The sequence below is a fragment of the Mytilus californianus genome, unplaced genomic scaffold (genome assembly GCF_021869535.1).
Source record: "Mytilus californianus isolate M0D057914Y unplaced genomic scaffold, xbMytCali1.0.p SCAF_2, whole genome shotgun sequence".
Taxonomy (NCBI): Eukaryota; Metazoa; Mollusca; class Bivalvia; order Mytilida; family Mytilidae; genus Mytilus; species Mytilus californianus.
This window is the reverse complement of record NW_026262668.1, coordinates 25,954,769-25,971,018: the sequence shown is the minus strand read 5'-3', so window position 1 is coordinate 25,971,018 and position 16,250 is coordinate 25,954,769. Positions and strand designations below refer to the sequence as shown.

General features: G+C 32.5%; 2 long non-coding RNA genes across 3 annotated transcripts in view; one reads left to right on the top strand and one right to left on the bottom strand.

The window, feature by feature from the left end:
* Positions 1-7,463, top strand: part of LOC127729566 (uncharacterized) — a 68,216-nt gene extending 60,753 nt beyond the window's left edge. Inside the window, exons 1-3 of one of the 2 annotated variants that reach the window (XR_007994706.1) lie at positions 4,232-4,335; positions 4,805-4,867; positions 7,202-7,463. This is a non-coding gene — a long non-coding RNA (uncharacterized LOC127729566). Of the gene's footprint in view, positions 1-4,231; positions 4,336-4,804; positions 4,868-7,201 lie in introns of those variants that run through there. The other variant, XR_007994707.1, reaches the window with a different exon arrangement.
* Positions 7,464-10,629: 3,166 nt separating this feature from the next.
* On the bottom strand, positions 10,630-12,417 carry LOC127729576 (uncharacterized). The gene is made up of 2 exons (XR_007994727.1): positions 12,294-12,417; positions 10,630-10,763 (listed from the first exon to the last, which is right to left on the bottom strand). It is a non-coding gene; the product is annotated as an uncharacterized LOC127729576 (long non-coding RNA).
* Between the last annotated feature and the right edge of the window lie 3,833 nt (positions 12,418-16,250).

The window sequence follows — 16,250 nt, the reverse complement described above, 5'->3', positions numbered from 1 at the left end:
TGACTTCATTGTCTAAAAGAAATGCACTACGAAATAACTGTGTTCTCGGGCCAACTGCTCGAAATAAAATGACGAAAATTTATTATTGTTTTTCCCGTCATTACATACACTCATGAGATTGGTTGATATAAGTTCTTTTGACCGTTGCACCTCTCGTGCCACTAATATCGAATCCATTCTTAAACCGCATTTAAAATGTTTAAGAAAGGGTGTATACTTATTCAAATTTAAATGATCTAACCAAATATAAGGTTGTTATTTTAGGGTGCCCAATCAAAAATATACTTTAAAGTTGAAAAACAAAACAAGTAAAATCAAGAAGTTTACAAAATATACTAATTTTGTCATCGTTTTCCATAGTAACTAATCAAATGTGAATTTAGGATTTTTTTCTTAACTGCTTTTACCTTAGTTATGTTAGGACAAAGTTAAGACCGTGTATGGTAAAAAAAGTTTGCACTACATTTTGGACTAGAGGCACATATTATATTCCATCATCCAGCATTCGTCAGGCAATAGTTTGAATAGGTGTGTTATATATATACGGCCATCGACCCCATTATGTCATACTCGAATGATTGGATACAAACACGTTAGTGTGACTTCCTTGTATTCTAATGAGGTACTTAATCTTTGACACTTGGCAAAGTAAGTAATCCTTTATCGTTATCATTTTTGCATTTATCAACAACGTAACTGAAAGCGAGACATTTTTTTTTTCTTTTACATGTTTTTATTCACGGTTTTTCACCAGTTGATGCAAATCTCTATGAGATCCTAGCGGACATCTTATTCTTTTCGTTAAACGGACAAGTGTTGATCGAATACTGCCAATTTCATGATTTTTGTGAAAACATGTAAGATATAATAAAAAGACGACCATTTGATTTTTTGCGAAGCCGAGAAAAAAAAATAAGCAGCATAGAAACAGATTAAAATGAATATTCGCTCCACCGAAAAATCCTCCTGCCTCCTGGAATATCAAGTTAAAAAGAAGAACAAAGAAATATAAATCAAGTGCTTGCAATGGTGATAACATGGGAAGGAAACTATTTCAAGGGTTGAATGACATTCGTGATTCGTGTTAATTGACATTTTTGGAATATGCACAATTTATAACGAAAACAGAATTACTTACTTTGCGAAGTGTTCAATATTAAGTACTTCCTTTTCATACCAGGAAGTCGAACTAACACGTCTGTTTTCGTATTACTTGAGTATAAATCAGGTTATAATAAAAATCTAGATTAGTATTGACGGGATGCGTTTTTTTTTTTTTTTTTTTTTTGTTTTTTTTTGTTTTTTGTTTTTTATGAAAACCTCTAGCAAAATGAAAGCATAATAGATATACATAAATCAAATTTGACTCGGTGGTATTTTATAAACATGATAAAGTGATGAGCTGAAATGAATTTCAAAGAATATTAAACATATTAAAACGTGGTTGTCTTAATGTTTGTATTGTTTTTGCAGTCTTTAGTGTGATTGTCGGGCTACAGTATGACAGTAAAAGTTTGATTTCTTTGCCGGATAATTGATATTACTCCATGGTTTTTTTATTCTTCAATTCACAGGTGTGGCGTGATCGTCAGTTTGCAAAGAATTACTCTCAAACCGGTGATAGGGGCCGTCTAAAACTTGCAATGAGGTGAGAGTGTTTGCTCCGTGTTGAAGTCCTCACTTTGACTTTGAGATGAAGAACAGCTATAAAGGCGCTGTTCCTTTGCTTTTTGTGTTTTTTACTGTGCATGTACTGATTTTGTGACGGGGATAGATAACCCATATCCTTTTTTTTTTATTTAGCATACACTGCCAATTAAAGACATATATGTATTTGGCACACACAAAGTTTAAAAAATGCCCTAAATCGTGTGTCTTGGCCAGATTAAGCTTGTTACCAAACAGCAAGACTCGTTGATTTGAAGGTCTAAAAGAGAAACAGATATTTAGCCTGAACGTGACTTTGGCAAAAAATAGCCAACTATCTGCAAGCATGGAAATAACCAAGAATATCAAAGATGTATCAATACAAATAGTATAAGACATCGAACGTTTATCTTTTGTAGGAGAACGGTTTTTTTCAATCAGGTGTCTTAAAAAAATGTTTTAGAAGGGAGTGTGAAAAAAAAATATATTGATTCTTTTTAAAAACTAGAAAAAATGAAAAAGTTGTAATTTGAAAACAATGTAGTGACTGTATGTTATTGAAAACACAAACTAGCCGGCACGGTATAGCCAATGGTACTGAAAATGGCGTTAAACACCAAAAATCAACCAATCAATCTGGAGTTTCCAATTGCAATAAAGGCAATGTCAGTTTTGACATACCAATACACGGTTTTATATATGATTTTCAGTTTTATATATCTATATTTCCAGAAATTTGTCTCCGTTAGTTTATTAATGTAATGGCCATAAAATAAAGTAAAAAGTATAAATAATCAAATAATTTCGAAGCCATCATTACAAATACAAAGCTAACATGATTAAGAGTAATGGAAACATTAATACTATAAGCATTTGCTGAGACTTCGATAAAACCTGGGAGCTACTAAAACAACCTTGACTAGTACTATTCTCGAGAAAAAAAAAACCGGACTTATTAAAGTTGAGGTTTCCCAAAATATCCTTTTTCATTCAATAACAAGTATTTCAGAAAGGTGTCTGAAAAAGTTAAGAGGGAAAGATTCTGGAAATTCTTTTCCATTAATGTTTGATTTCATATACGCATATGAAGGGCTGTATTTTAAATCAGGCCTTTGGTTTTCTAGTTTGAATAGTTTCACTTTTTGGTAATGTCAGGGCCATTTAAAGCTGAATATACAGTTTGGGGTTTGCTCATTGTTGACGGCCTGTATTAATTTTGCTTACATGCATGTCATTTGGACTCTGGTGGATAGTTGTGTCATTAGCACTCATACCACATCTTTTTATTTCTATTTTCATTATGTTTATTAAAAACACATTTTGCAAAAGATCATGTCAAGTATAACAACAAAAACGTTACTGTAATTTGAACCGCAACGCCTTTTCACTTTATTCTAAATGTAAAACAGAATTTTGAATGGTTTTATATTAATCATTTTTGGGGCCCTTCATAGCTTGCTTTTCGGTGTGAGCCAAAGCTCCGTGTTGAAGGCCGTACTTTGACCTATAATGGTTTACTTTTACAAATTGTGACTTGGATGGAGAGTTGTCTCATTGGCACTCATACCACATCTTCTTTTATTATACTTCACGTTAAAATGCCATATTTTGAAAGGCTAATACGAGGGTGTTAACTTACTATATTACCCTTCATGGAGACGCTTGATCAAGTGTGCGCTTTATTAAATACGACTCTATCCTATGGCAAATACTCTTTTGCCCTTTAAGGAGGCGCTTGATCAAGTGTGCGCTTTATTAAATACGGATGGTTGTTATGTACAAGACGTCGTCATAGTTTATTACTTTGAATTTGAAATTTAATCGACAGTAATAACAGAACATTCAGTATAATAAATTAAATAACACATATCTGAGAGGGTAATAGAGCAGATTGTTACCCCTCGAAAACACATTGTCAACCTTGGTTTCTCCTCAGTTGACAATGTTTTCTCGGGGTAACACTCTGCTCTATTACCCTCTCAGCTATTTATTATTTATATAATATCCAAATACATACTTCCCGAAGCGCCCCAAAGTTTACAGTGGTGCGTGATAGTAACCGTCGGGTCTTACAAAACATGTTTGGTTGTACGGAGTGATATAAAATACAAAATGTATATGTTTTGGACATACAACAGGAAAAGAAGAAAATGTATTAAAGAGCTATAGAGAACAAGATCGTAACCCCACAATCACCCTAGACAGTGTGGATGCATAACCTTTTTCTGTTATCACATATACACATGCAAACAATTGATCTTAGATGGAGTTTCATTAACAATCTGAAATTTTAGAAGTGTTGCAGAATTGTCGGCTTTCGTAGTTCTTAAATGTATTCTGAACTTGGAAGTCAATCAAATTATGTGTTTTGGTCTTATGGTGATACTGTTAACACGGATACACATAATGGGGAATTGTTAGAAATTGTTTGGTTAAGAGATGGCAGCAAGAATCAACGTCTGATTAGCCAGTTATCAGAGACCCCACATCGGTGGCAACAAGTACAGTTACATGATGTACAGTAAACATCTTTTCTTGAAAGTATTTCCCGTTATAAATAGCATTTTTGGAAAGTTTGTTTTTAAGTGACCACTTCAGTTGATCTCATATATAAATGTAACTAGCGCAGTTGAAATTATATTCGGTATTACATTTAACTGTTTTATTTGAATGTAAAACATTTCTAAGGTAAGACTTATATTGTACACTAGCGAAAAGGGGGATGTTTGATAAGGATTACTTTTCAATGCATACTTTTATTCAATATGCAATTTGGGGGAAAATGATATGTCGTTTGTTTTTTTTTTTTTTTTTTTTTTTATTGTTTTTTTTTCATTGGTTTTGTGTTGTTGGGTTTCTGTGTTATTGACGTATACTTCAAATCTTCTTTTATTCTCGTTTATGATGCTTAATTATACGTATAAACTTTATCACACAAAGAATACACACTAAAAAATCAAGCAAATTTACGGCAGAATCGACGTACTATTTTTCAAATTCAGTGTAATTTGGTTCTTTTGAAAGAGATGACATACTGCACTAAGTCTTTTAATTTCTAAATTTACATCTTTCATTCACTAGAAACGAATTTAGGAGGGTCCGAAGCACCAATTTCATTATATGAACGACTTATTGAACCAGTATTTTCATATTGCAGAAATACACCATGAATTCTTTACATCTCAAGTTGGCTTTCTTCGTATTGACCTTCATATCAATAGTAAGTATACATACTATTTAAGGGCATACGATACAGTTACAACTTACATGAGAGGTCATAACGTTGCTACTGTAAAATGTTATTTTTCGCGACGTCAATCTGTGACATATCGGATGTAGATGATTTCTCGACTGATTTTCACCACTAGCTTGAAAACGAGTGCATGGACCCCTCTTTTTGAAAATGACATTTGGCTTGATTATGTATGAAGATTAATTTTACCAATTTTTATGAACAAATCAACGATGATTTGTTGTTAAATTAGATAAATATACAGCAAGAGATGCCTTTTTTTCTAAAATTATGAAAATTTAATAAAAATGAACTATTTCCATGATATTGTTTACACATATTTAAAGCACTACTTATGTAAAGAAGATATTTCAAATTCTTTTACAAAAAACGCTTGTGTTTTTCTTTTGAAACAAAAAAAAAATAGGTATGTCTGTCCACAGGAAATATCAAATAAATGAAAATTTAAGTAAATGTCTAAAATGTCGACCCCATTCATCTCTTAAAGTAGCACATGAAGGTATATTTTTTATTTATTATTTAAATTGACTAGGTGAAAAATAGCTTCTGTTCGCCAAAAATTCATGGTGGGAATAAAAACTGTATCGTATGCGCTTAAAGTCAAGTTACAGTAAATAGGCTTTATTACCAATTTTCTTAAAATTTTGGCTCGTTGAACTCTAACTGAAAATCAAAAACATAATGCATTTATCTTTCTTTTTCTCTGAAATATTACTAATTGAATTTTTTTCAAAATAGGTGAAGATTTGTATAGAAAGCACAAAAAAACTTCGGAAAACGTTCTTAAATTAGTCTTAAAATCATAAAACTTCTAATTTTTAATCCATAGATTGTTCTTAAAAACTATATGCTGCTGGTACAGAATTTTTTTTTTCATGATGTAAAAATAATTTAGTCTCCGACTTCGTTTTAACGGTATGCATCATTCAAAGTGGCGTGCTAGGTGAAAAAATGCCACAAAACGTCAAAATAATTTTAACTTCATCGCGTCAGATTTTTGTCTAAAATTTTTTTATAAAAAAGAAAAATAATTGCGGCCCCTTAGAAGCGATAAATTTCCAAAATTGTCATCCCAAAAAACCCTAGTTGTTCACCTTTTCAACGAACCATCATTGTATATTACTATATTGATTCAAAGTTGGTGTAATATCAGATCAGAAAACTACAGAAAAAAGGTGGGGGCGTGCAGTTTTATTCCTATTTTGTACATGTATTCCAGGGAAAAAAGTTTATAATGATACCGTATTATGATAATTAAAAGAGTAGGACATATTTAACCAATACCTCTGGCTACTTTTATGTAATAGCGAGCAAATTTTAACTCTGCTTTCCAAACTATATGCCGTCGTATTTTTTGTTCGTCATATGATGTAGATAGGCAAATAATGAGGTTTGTGTGCAGGTAAACAGGTTCTACCGCACCACGTTGTGTGCAGGTAAACTGGTTCATCCGCACCACGTTGTGTGCTCGTACAAATTTGGCCTAGTATCTGGACCACGAAAAAATGTTCGTTGTTGTTAATTTTGGGAATTTTTGTTTTCGGATTAGTCGGGCGTCTGTAGTTAGTATTTTTTGTGTTTCCTGTTCTCTTTTTTAAGCATTATTTTAATTTTTTGCTGTAGATATACGGATGCCGACTAAGGCAACATTGAAAAACAAACATTTATCGTAATTACGGCATACCGTATAGACAAAAAAGACGAACTGGAACTTTTTTATGGGCATACATGTAACAATTTTATATTTCAAAAACTGAACTGTTAACTTTTCTGGTAAATCAAAAACCTATATAAAGATATTTACAATTTTAAATATGAGTTGAGGCTTTTTATACGCGTTTTACATGTATTATCTTCAAAGATCTTCTTAAATGACACGAACCTGTTACCACAGATTCTGCAGAAAGCACACAGCATTTAATGTTAGATAGAAGTGATGGGAATTTTGTTTTCTGTTGTTGTGATCTGTAGCAAAGTGCTGAAGGAAAAGAAAATGGGTTGACTTTAAAAGTGCAAAAAGTAAATAATCTTACTATGACACTCTCACTGATAAGTACAACGGCGACGAGTTTTTTTTATATATAACTTTAAGGAGTTTACAAAATTATCCCTGTTCCCTGCTTTAGGATCACTATCTGACATGTTTTTTTTGTTGCTTTTTTTTGTTTTTTTGTTTTTTTGTTTGTTTTGTTTTGTTTTGTTTTTTTTTTTTTTGGGGGGGGGGGGGTCGGAAGAAAAAGGACATACCCCTTAAAGTTATATGGTTGACCTCTTATTAAATAATCTTTTCTTCTATTGCAGCAACTGTGTTCGAATAACCCGCCTTTAGCTGAAGGTAATGTGTGGAAGACTCTGAGACGAGTTTTAAGACCCACGTGTGCAGGTTGTGCAGGAATTTGTGAAAGAAAAGTCCGAGGACGTTGCCAGTGTAGAGTCGATCGCGTTTGTATGAGGAACCGAAACAGGAACAGATACAGAGGGCGCTAACTATTAATATGATTTAATTGTTTATGCAGCTTTACAATTCTTTTGTTTTTTTAATTAAACTTTTCTCTTTACTGAATTTCCAAATTACTAATAATTTATAGAATACCAGGAAATGTGGGGTAACGTCAAGTACTCAACATCAGTGACAGTTAAAATTCGCCTGTTCAATAAACTAGCGACAAGTGTGTATAGTAAGCTTTTCAATCGCCCTAAGTATAGGTGTACTGTGTTGTGAATATGATCAAAACAGACAACCAAATAACCATGATAACTGACTTCCACATCAAATTTTCAATCGAAAACATGGAGAATGACAGCATGATTTTGTGCAGACAAACTAACATGAGTCGAGGCACTCAATCTTCCCTATTGTATTTCTCAAGGTCTCATAATTAGGTTCCTCTTTCGTTAGCATTTTAGTGGTAGTAATAAATAAACAGTTACATGTACAGTTGATATTAAACCAGAAAATGTAAAATTATATACGCATTACAGAAAAACAACACACAAAAACAGTAAAGATCCGAAAATAATTATAATTTTCCTTTACTTTAAACAGATTATATACCTGGATTCGAAACACTTTTTTTCGTCCTTGTATCTGTCAAGTCTCTTTTTTGTGTCATGGCAGTACTTTGTTGTTGTAGTTACTTTTGAAGTACAAATAAAAGCAACAGCAATTTATCGATGTTTAAATCTCGTGAAATACCGAGGGAAACACGTGAAATCTAAACAAAGCAAGACCAGGTGCCCCAACAGGGTAAGCGTTTCCTGATATCAACCACTCAATAAAATTGTTCAGTTCGAATCAATTACGTTGCGTTTTATTGAAATCTGGATACCAAGACGATTTAATGGTTTTAGTAGAAATCAATAGAATTCACTTTTATCTAAATCTACTTTATAATGAAATAAATGAATATTGACCATCATGGATTACGGAATGTTAGGGAGCTGCCATTTGATTTTTATGGGGGGAGCTAGGATGAAAATTTTGTCCTGCATTTTTTTTAGTTGTAATCTCTGTCCTGCCTTTTTATTTTTCACTCTATTTGGTCCTGCCTTTTTTATTATAAGTTTTTCCTGACCTTTTTTTTTTTTACATAAATTGTATTCCTGCCTATTTTTTGCCAAGTTACTAGTCCTGCCCTTTTTTTTACTCAAAACTCGTGTCCTGCCTTTATTTCAAATTTCATCCTAGCCCCCGCTATTTTGTATCAATGGTCATCGGGTTGTATAAGCTTATGTCCTTATAATGGCACAATCATTTCACTTTTTTGCGCATTTTGAAGATTGAAATAGCCCCTAAAGCTCCAAAACCATGTCTTTCTTTCCTTATCATATAAATGCCGTAAAGTTATCGCTTGGCGTGCAGTTGAGATAAAAAGCAAATCAATAGCTCTCTATAATCAGTGTATACATTGTTTCTATGGGTTATAAAGGGGCACTAGCTGTCAAATTCATGTTCACCGATTTGACTCAAATTCTCATATTTGATTTATAACCATGTATAACATTTATCCAAATTATAAAAAGTCTAAAATAAACTATTTACAGGGCATTGGCTCGATAATATGTAGCTCTGCTTCGTGTGTATTTTAGTTTTGACGCCAGTCTTGCAAGTGAATAATTCATCATCATTGTTTCTTAGCTATTTTGACAAAATTGAACCAAACTGGATGCTAAAAGCGAATTATTATTTCACTATTTCACTATCATTAATGATTGAACAAAAAAAATCATACTTTAGATTTTTTATATATCTCGTAGCTAGTGCCCCTTTAACCATTTTCTAAGAGAAGTCTGTATTATGGACCGTTCATAGGCATATTACTGTTGAAATCTTTTATGAAAAGTACTGAACAATGCTGAATTTGTTTTTCAGTACCAATATTATTAAAATGATTTTGTATAATTAAAGCTACTTTCAATATTTAAAAAATGATAATTAACAAGATTCTTTAATTCTATAAAGAAACATGTTTTCTTCAATGATGTAAGCAATTTAATTTTTCCCTTAATATTTCAGTTTTTATTTAGTCTGAATGATAGATTTTTACACATAGGATTAATCCATTTCGGCAATATTATTTGGGAGGCTTTCTTATTCTTTTCCTATTTAAATGATTGTTTCAATTTGTCCTGAATATACAATTAATTTACCAATAATTATTTTTTCTTCGTATGAATTGCCATAATTTGTTTGTTACATGACATTCATTCAGTGGTAGGTGTTTAGGCATAATCAGAACGAATATATTCGACGTCATTTTACCAAATTTAGTGGAAACGAAAGTGTATGGTATTTTAATACACGACTTTGCTCTTCTTCATCAGAAAGTCAAGGTGAGATAAAACGCATTTTAGATATCAAATTAAAGAATAAAACTGTGTTAAACAGTTCACCGATGTTGATGGTAAATTATTTAAACCTTTTTGCATATGTTCAAGGTAATTTTCTTCTTGGAATTAATTTTCTGCAGTATTCACGTTTCTTGCATTTGCCTTTATACTATTGTTCAGACTTGTCAAATGTCAATTTTGAGTTTATACAAATATGTTATATACATTGTCGCGATCATAGAGGTAAAACCGTGACAGTATGGACAACAGCAATACGTATCTTGTTAATAATACTGAATCATTTACCTTTAACTTCTTTGTCATCGGCTATCGATAACAATGATTTTAAGCTCACACAGTCTGTCAGAGGCCTTCCAGTGGGGATTTAGATAATCACTTGTTACACATTTCGAAAGTTTTTTTTTCACAAAACTTTAAATGAATTATTCTTTATATCAGCACACCGAACAGTTTCAATTTAAAGAATGATAAATGTTCAGAGCTAATATATTTTAAAAATACATTTACACATGAGGTTATTTTACCAACTATTGTACGAATGATGTTAATGTTGTAATATGCCTTAAAGGTGTATTGCTTTTGGAAATAAAGTATTATTATTATAATGTTAAACATCCATGAATATAATATCTAATTTTATACAAATTTAAACATATGGATCTTTACCAATTCAAATGTGTAGAAACATTTGCACTCTTTATATCACAGAAGAGCTCTGTCAACACTGCAATAGATCTAAGTTTTTTTCCCATGATAAGCATGGAAAGGTCGTTACAAAAAAAAAAAGAAAAAAGAAAAAGAAAAGAGAGTTATTCTTTTTTTCTAACTTCGTCATATATATATATATATATATTAAGTTATAACAAAGTCAACATTCATTAAATTATACGATAACTTTTACATTTATTTTTCAAGCTGACACATTTACCAGTTACCAGGTGGTTTGAAAAAGTTCTTATATGTGATTGAAGGACTTGTGTTGTATGCGCACTGATAGGTAAACCATGTAACCCTGAAAAGAGAAATCTTGATCTGATATAGAAAATTGATTTTAAACGTGAAATATTACTGCTAAAGCGACAGTTATATGTCCCCCAAAATTCAGTCGTGCGTAAATTTAAAGCCATTTAGGTAATTTGATTCAGTTCACTTTCAGTGTTTTGAAAAGATCCTACAAATCATTCTTTCTGATGAAGGTAAATCCAGAAAAGCTCTTTGAACGCACGAAATTATCTAACGTGTTGTTTTCATTTTTTACAACACTGGGTCGATACCTCTGCTGGTGGACCACCAGTCCCCGAGAGTATCATCAGCATAGTAGTCAGTACGTCGGTGCTGACATGATTTATAACGAACCTTTCTAAGGGAGCTACCATTTGATTTTTATTTTTTTTTTAAAGTTTATCCTGACTTTTTTTTAACTAAATTGTCATCCCCACTTTTTTTTTGCAAGTGTCTCATCCTGCCTTTTTTTTTACTCAAAACTCCTGTCCTGACTATTTTTTTCAAATTTCATCCTAGCCCCCTCCCCATAAAAATCAAATGGTAGCTCCCTAAAATTGCCCGTTTATAAATTTTGGAATTATAGATGGATTTGGGTATTTTTTAGGTATTTGTTTGTCATATAGCTCTACAACTGTTTCGGTTCATATACATTCTAGGCTCTCAAATTTTCGGCTTTGAGCGTTCCTAATTAAGGTAAATTCAGAAAGGGCTTCATACGCATGAAATTATTTAACGTGTTGTTTTCATTTATTATTGTATTCTTATTCTACGATTTCGGACGTACGTTTATCGGCTCTATCTTTTTTGTGTTCATTTTGAAACGATAGGTAACATTAATGAAGCCTCTATACTATTTTCCTTTTTTTGATGTAATGATATTTCAGTAACAATGGCTTATATATCTTCAGTAGTCGATTAATGTTTACTTCTGCAAGTTGGATTCTAGATTGTTTTAATCATTTACAAGGAGAATGCCAAAAATAGACGGGCGAGAACCAACCATCGGACCCCTGGTTCAATTTGCAGTTACGGTTAGAGCTACTGAAAATTTTAGGTATGTGTATGGTTAAGGTTAAGGTTTAGAATAAACTCATCATAGATGACAGGATTTGTCCACAAAAGACTCACGTTCAAATAAAAAAAAGTTAAAAAGGCTAAATAAAGTACGAAGTTGAAGAGCATTGAGGACCCAAAAAGGTATTGCCAAATACAGCTAAGGTAATCCTTCCCTGTGTTAGGGTCTGCTTAGTATAGCTTTGTATGGGTTGCGACCCCTGGAGTAAAAGAATGTTAAACTATACTCCAGGTTTAAACTTGAGTTACATAATGTGCTAATACTTCACGACTCTTCTTACGCTTAGAACATACCGTTTATACATGTAATATATATTTAGAGAACACAAGGAATTGATAAAAACCTTGAATTATTTATTATAAATACATATAGTTTTGTAAAACTAGAGTTATCATTCTTTTCACTAACAGATATATCGGATATTTAAGAGGCCTGAACGATTGTGACTACGTTTATACAAACCCGCCATCAGGAGACCAAGATGTGGTGATGAACTTCCCTTTATCTACTCTAAAAATTCGTCCTTGTGGAACCATGGCATTATAATCAAGTCTGCAATCTTTTAGGGAGTACTGTATACCTAAAGAAAGTTCAATTTAATTAAAGAACTAAAATGTTTAAACATAAAAATTGATGCGGAACTTGACTTTCACTACATGATTTCATGGTATCTTTAGCTGTTTTAACTCCTTTTTGGTAATGCTACCCTTAAACACATTTGGTTCTTTAAACTCTTGGAATTCAGTTTCAACATTCCTTGTGATCGTTTATCCATTAAAGTGTTTCCAAAAAAGCAAATTTCAAAAAAATAATTTTGACTTATTCTGCATTATGTAATATATGCTCGGAATGATTTGTTCATTCCAATAAAAAAAAAATGTTTTCCTCGAGACTGCATTATAGCCTGCTGGTAAATGGTTGTGCCGTACAAAATCTTGTCAAAAAAAATAATTTACATTTATACCATGTGATTTTCTTATTTTATGTATTCAGTCTATTGACGTCAGTCCAATTGGTTGCAGTTTTATATCAAGCATTAGACTTTCTTTCCCTGACGTGTAAAATACAATTTCTATGACATTTCTATGACATTTGTTGTTTTCAATTTTTTTCATGAAAATTAGGCCGACCGTACGAGACCCCCATTGGTGGTCAAGGTCGTTAAACAACAAGGTTTGCAAAAACACATGAAATGTAAATTTCAAGCACAATAATAAACCCTTAAACACTCGCGTAATACATGTGCCGAAATGTTTGATAGCATTTCATCCCGTTCCCGTCTATACAAAATACAATTCCAATTCATGCTTTTGACATCCAGACTGAAATATTGAACATTCTTGTATAATTGATAGCTTCATGATAACTTTGTGTTCCATTCCAGTTGTTGTACTATGTATGAAACTATTACTCTTTAGATAAAACTGTTACAGGAAACAGGTTTGAGTATCTTTCAATGATTATATAAATAACACATAGCTGAGAGGGTGATAGAGCAGATTGTTACCCCGAGAAAGCATTGTCAACTGAGGCTAAGCCAAGGTTGACAATGTCTTTTCGAGGGGTAACAATCTGCTCTATCACCCTCTCAAATATGTGTTATTTAATTTATTATACTGAATGTTCTGTTATTACTGTCGATTAAATTTCAAATTCAAAGTAATAAACTATGACGTCTTGTACATAACAACCATCCGTATTTAATAAAGTGCACACTTGATCAAGCGTCTCCGTGAAGGGTAATAGAGTATTTACCATAAAGTAGAGTAAATTAACACCCTCATATAAGCCAATCAAAATATTGCATTTTTACGTGAAGTATAATAAATTTAAATATACAAATATGTAAATGGTTTTGGAGGCTTGACTTGTTCGCCTTTATAATGTACAAGATCATTTATGTATACTCAATATAAAACTTGCTGACCCGTAAATTCCGTTTCAGATCTTAATTGATTGAGTTTGACGTACTTGGAAATTAATGGTAGACATATCCTGATAATTTTAAAGACCAAACATCCAAAATATCACCAGATTTCTAGAACCAGTTTTCAACGTTTGGTGTCATAGTCCTACAACAAATCATTAGTTTGTTGAACACTAGCGTCTCGTCGACTATGGTAGCTTGAATGTTCTCAATATATTTGTAGCGAGAAAATATCATCTTACAAAAAATTTACATGTTCGATAACATTGCAAGAACATATCCGTCTACCAATAATCTTGTTTTACTGAACATCAAGTGAATGGGATCGTTCCCATGTCATTAGAATACGTGAAGGAATGAAATAAATTGATTTATAATACGTCATGTCAAAATGCCAGATTTTGATTGGTTAATACGAGGGAGACAATTTTCTCTATCCCATGGCAAATTACCATTCACGGAGACGCTTGCTCGAGTGTGCGCTTTAACAAACACGGATGATTGTTATGTACAAGACAACATAGTTTATTACTTTGAATTTGAAATTTAATTGACAGAACATTCAGTATAATAGATTAAATAACACATAGCTGAGAGGGTGATAGAGCAGATTGTTACCCCTCGAAAAGACATTGTCAACCTTGGCTTCACCTCAGTAGACAATGTTTTCTCGGGGAAACAATCTGCTTTATTACCAGCTATGTGTTATTTATACATTGATGTATGCATGTCTGTTAATAAGAATATTATATATTTACCTTGCTCTCTACAACATTTCATCATACGTTTCAAACCAAGGAGGAACCAGCCACTAAAGTAACCATATTTAGGACACTGGAAAAAATTGCTCACCGTGGAATCTTCCAAAATAAAACGTCAAATATAATACATATCTTTTTGAGCCGCAAATATAAAAAAATGTTAAAAATCAGGAAACTATATATTGACCTAAAATAGGAACCAAAGATGCACTTTATTCATTGTATACTGGTAACATTTCAAAAACAATTTTGTTTTAGGACTAATCGCCGATTCTTCTATTGTAAAAAATATATTTATTATATAATATTAAAATTTAGAAACCAGGAAGTCTTATATAATATTAATTATCACTATCATTACTTTGCAAAAATAAGAATATGGAGTTACTAGACTGGTGAACAAAGTTTTTTTCTTTCATTTACTCTTTATCTCAATAATTATAGTTTAATTATTCATTTGCAGATTTTCTTTTTACAATTTACTATACATTCAATTTTCAAAGTTGAAATCGTAAATTCATATTGAAGTATTCGTCTAAATCAAATACTTACGGAATATTTTGCACCTAACATTTTTACCAGGCCCAGGTCCAGGTTTGCATGTGAATCGATCTTGATCTGGAAAAACTTGATCTGGAACATTGCCATCTGGACACATTTGTATCTTTTTATAAGGTCTCATCAGGACTCTAGTTCCATTTGCACTTTCGGCAAAAAGTATTGCCAAAAGCGCAAATATTAAACCTTTATCGGTAAAAGAAAATATCAGTTTTTCAAGAACTATGAATCGTGAAAAAAGTTACAAATTCAGACAATATTGGCAGATTTTGCTGAAGAGACGTCAAACAGTCATGGCCGTGCTGTTGAAAGCACATGCTGGGAGTATTCTAACTCTCCGATGTTGGAAAGTCAAACATGCTAAACGTTTTTAGTAATAACCATGATAACTAATTTAACACTTTTATTAATTCAATTTCAACCGATATGCGAATCTTCAAGTTTATGTTTTTACGTTATATATACATCATCTTTGTTGATCGTACAAACATCAAAGTATATAAGGTCAAATAGAGATAGTACCAACCTTTTTGGAACCCCCTTTTTTGACGACCAATGCTTTTGAATGGGGACATATGGTTGGAACCCCCCTTTATCCTGGGTTTGAACCCCCTTTTAAAAATGGCTGGATCCGCCTCTGCCGCTGCTCTCCATGATTTTCATTCTGGCCAAGTAAGTAGCCACGATCCTCTAGTGGCATGACACAAGGGTGTATTTTATCTGAATTTTCGCAGTTCATTAGTTATGTAATTGGTGGGGTCTCGGTGGCACAGTGGTCTAAGTATTTCAACTAATGTATGATCACTATCATAGCCTGTCAACACTGAGGTTTTGAGTTCGAACCTAGCACGTGGCAGGTGCAACATGTGCAATCGACTCCTATCTTAATTGACTAGGATTGTCAGTTTTCCTACCGAAGGTCGGTGGTTCTCTTCAGTCGTTACGCCTCCTCCACCCATAAAAAAACTGACCGCCACAAAATGACAATGGTGCTGAAAGTAGCGTTAAACACCAATTACTCAATCAATGAAGTTATGTAATTGCACTAAAACTACAGCTCAATTAATCAACGGTTACCTGGAGGATTTTTTTCTTATCAATTAAAATTTATATATGAGCTCTTTTGGTTTAATGCTTTCAAGAGTCTCGTGTGACTAATATAAGTCTTGAGTA